We start from the raw sequence: 3,205 nt of genomic DNA, 5'->3' as shown, positions 1-3,205 counted from the left end.
AGTCCACATGGTATCTTATAATGCACTCTTCAGCACTGCGTGTTTTTTGCCTTTCTTAATCGTCAGAAGTGAGCCCAGACAGAGGTTCTAAGGCTCTGTAAGCCTTCTCGCACCAGCAACATTGTCCAGGTGGAATATCAGGAAGGAAGCTTGGATGATGGCTGTACCGGTACCGGCTCACTTGTCATTATTCGGCCACTTTTGTAGCTTTTCTTCAAACTGCTTTTTCTTTCAATGTTATTGTGTTAGAAAATTTAAGCATGATGTATGTTCGGAGCTAAGGACTTGAACCACCGACTCCAACGTTCCTAGAGTCAGTCTGTGCAAGGAATTGTGAGGGGGTGCTGCTATTAAGGGCACGCACTTTCACCCGTTCTTAAAAGGACACTAACGGTTACTATGAAGTCAAGTTAAAGTGATAAAGCAATGCTTTAGAACGTCTAAAGCGTCAATATAATCGCGAACAGAGCTTTAGTAACCGAGAAATTGAGGTAAATGCATGACACGATTTGAGACCTCCCAGCGACATACCGGTACTAGCCCGATGACCAAGGCACTCCTCATCAAAATTTATGTCACTAGTACTCAACTACTCGTATTAAAAAGATCATTTTTTAGGTTACAAGACAGAAGAGAATGCTATTTGTCTACTTCTGTTCGATTCTAAGAAATAATTACATTTTGACGTTACCCTTCAGTAGTATGGGTGGTCGAAAGGTTTTGTTTTCGCTTGACTCTGCACGCTCGACTCTACGCCGCGCCCGCTTTGCAGTTTCAGTTGGTTCGTTATCGCGTCGTGCTGCGCTGGTTCTGCTGGCTCGCGAAACTTGCATTTGGAACAAGCAGCAAGAATGCCACGTCCGCGTGACGTCGTGGAATGCGCGAACGGTCCGCGGAACTTGGTCAATGGCAGTTGCAGCGGCGAATCCAACGTTACTTATCACTGTGTGCAAACGAGTGAGCATCTCCGTTCGAAGTGGTTAAGTGCCGTACCTCTGCCACAGAGCGTTGGCAAAGAGCCGAAAAATCGCACAGTGTGCTCGCTGCACTTTCGTCCAGAGGATTACGAGTTCAATGCCGACTTACTGAAGTCGTGTGGCGTGCCTTTCAAAGCAGTGCTTTCCCGTAGCGCTGTTCCATCGGTCTTGCCTGCATTCTCTGGAGCGCAAGAACAACTGAGGTCGAAAACGGGGCGGTGAGTGCACCATTTGGTTTTCACGAAGGAAAAACTGCAAATGGGCGAATATGTACAGTCATGGCATACATTAGTAAGATCTTGATGAGGGCTAGTTGGTTCATGCTTAGAACTGAGGTGAAACAGCGCGAAAAAGACGAGGACACAAGGAAACAAATACCACAGACAAGCGCTGATCTGCGCATGCCTATGCTGAAAAAGGTATAAATGTCCGGTGAATTTCAAATAAACTTCCAGTTGGCAGTCAGCGCTTGTCTGTGGTATTTGTTTCCGTGTGTCCTCGTCTTTTTCGCCCTGTTTCACCTCAGTTCTAAGTTCTATGGCATACAGTTGCCATCGTAGTAGTACGCGACGACGCCGGCAGCGCGAGCCCTCAGCAGCAGGTCACGTTCATCAGTGCTTAAATCGCTGAAGTCGAGCCCAGCATCGTGAGCCAATGTGTCGTTGTCAGGGGCGTCCATTGCAACGAGCGTCAAAGTTGGCGTCATAAAATAAAAAACCAGCCGCGCGCTTTCCCTTCCGCTAGCCACCATAGTTCCGCTTTCCCGCTGCTGTCGGCTCTGTCCTGGTTCTGTTTCTAGCCGCGCATTTGCATTTTGCTCAGAAAAGCCGTAGCGCCTTCTGCGGGCGCCGCTTTACTCACCGACGGCGCAACGTCACTATGAGGCCATGATGTCACCACTCCTCGATCAGAGGGCGGGCGATTTGAACTGCGCTAGAGGTACGCAGACGCTTCAGAACGCATTTTTTCTTAAAATAAGTCTGTTCTTCGCATGAAACAAGCGTTTAGAGGTTTCTGGGACGGTATTTCAACAGTCCACGTTGACTTAATATTTACCTTTAGTGTCCCTTTAAAATCGGGGTACAATACAATGAACATTTTACCATCCCTTATGACTCTCTTAGCCAGCATGTTGGCCTTTCGGTGGTATGGGGAAAAAGCAAAGCCGAACTCTGCTTTATTTAGTCCACTCTGCCAGCTTGTTACTGCAAAATTGGCACTGTTAGTGCGTACCAGAACTTTCATTTTCCTAATCATTCAGTTTTGAAGTGCAATAAGTGTTTTCGCGTCTTCTCCATTTTTTGCTGCTTTAACTCTTGCACATGTCTCTATCAATGAGAAATAATGTCCTTTTTACTCTTTGCTTTACCTTTTGTAGTACCACAGTCTAGATTTGTCAGAGAATGCACTGCTATAGCTATGTTGTTTCTAAGATGACTATTGCACCTTGTTTAGGCACTTGTCGCAAGTTTCCGTGTATTTTTGATGTACTTCATAAGGTGTTGGCTTAAACCTGCAGCTGGATGGGTTGCTTTATATTCTTACTGTGTGGTTTGTGCAGATAACATATGGACAAGAAAGAATCAAAAACCAGTTGAGAGTTTGGGCTTGTGTAGTCCATTTCTTCCTTGCCTCTGTGCTTATGCAATAAGTTTATTTTCTACAAAGCACTACTTTGCTTACTTTTTCTTGCATCTTCCAGCTTGCAAACCAATATACTGTGTATTTCTCAGTGTGGAAAATCAATATTGAAAATTCTTAAATCGGCATACTAGCCGAGTCATGTGAACAGATACTCCTATATGTTCCTGTAACTCCACCGTGATGAATGCAAAGAAATAATCCTATGGTACTCTGGAAAACCTCCCTCGAATGTAAAAAAATATTCCCATAGTTCCCTGCAAATGCTCATCGATGGATGTAAACATATACTCCCACTGTTACCTACAAAACCTACTCGATGGTTGTAAACATATACTCCCATATTTCCCCGCAAAAGCTCTTCAATAGATCTAAACATATACTCCCATAGTTCCTAGCAAAAGCTCCTTGATGGATGTAAACATATGCTCCCATAATTCCATGCATAAGCTCCTTGATCGAGGTAAACATATACTCCCATAGTTCCCTGCAAAAGCTCTGTGATGGATGTAAACATTTACTCCCATATTTAACTGCAAAAGCTCCTTGATGGATGTAAACATATGCTCCCATAATTCCCTGCATAA

Source organism: Dermacentor andersoni, chromosome 2 (genome assembly GCF_023375885.2).
Source record: "Dermacentor andersoni chromosome 2, qqDerAnde1_hic_scaffold, whole genome shotgun sequence".
NCBI lineage: Eukaryota > Metazoa > Arthropoda > Arachnida > Ixodida > Ixodidae > Dermacentor > Dermacentor andersoni.
The sequence above is the reverse complement of the archived record's forward strand: the minus strand, read 5'-3'. Positions refer to the sequence as shown.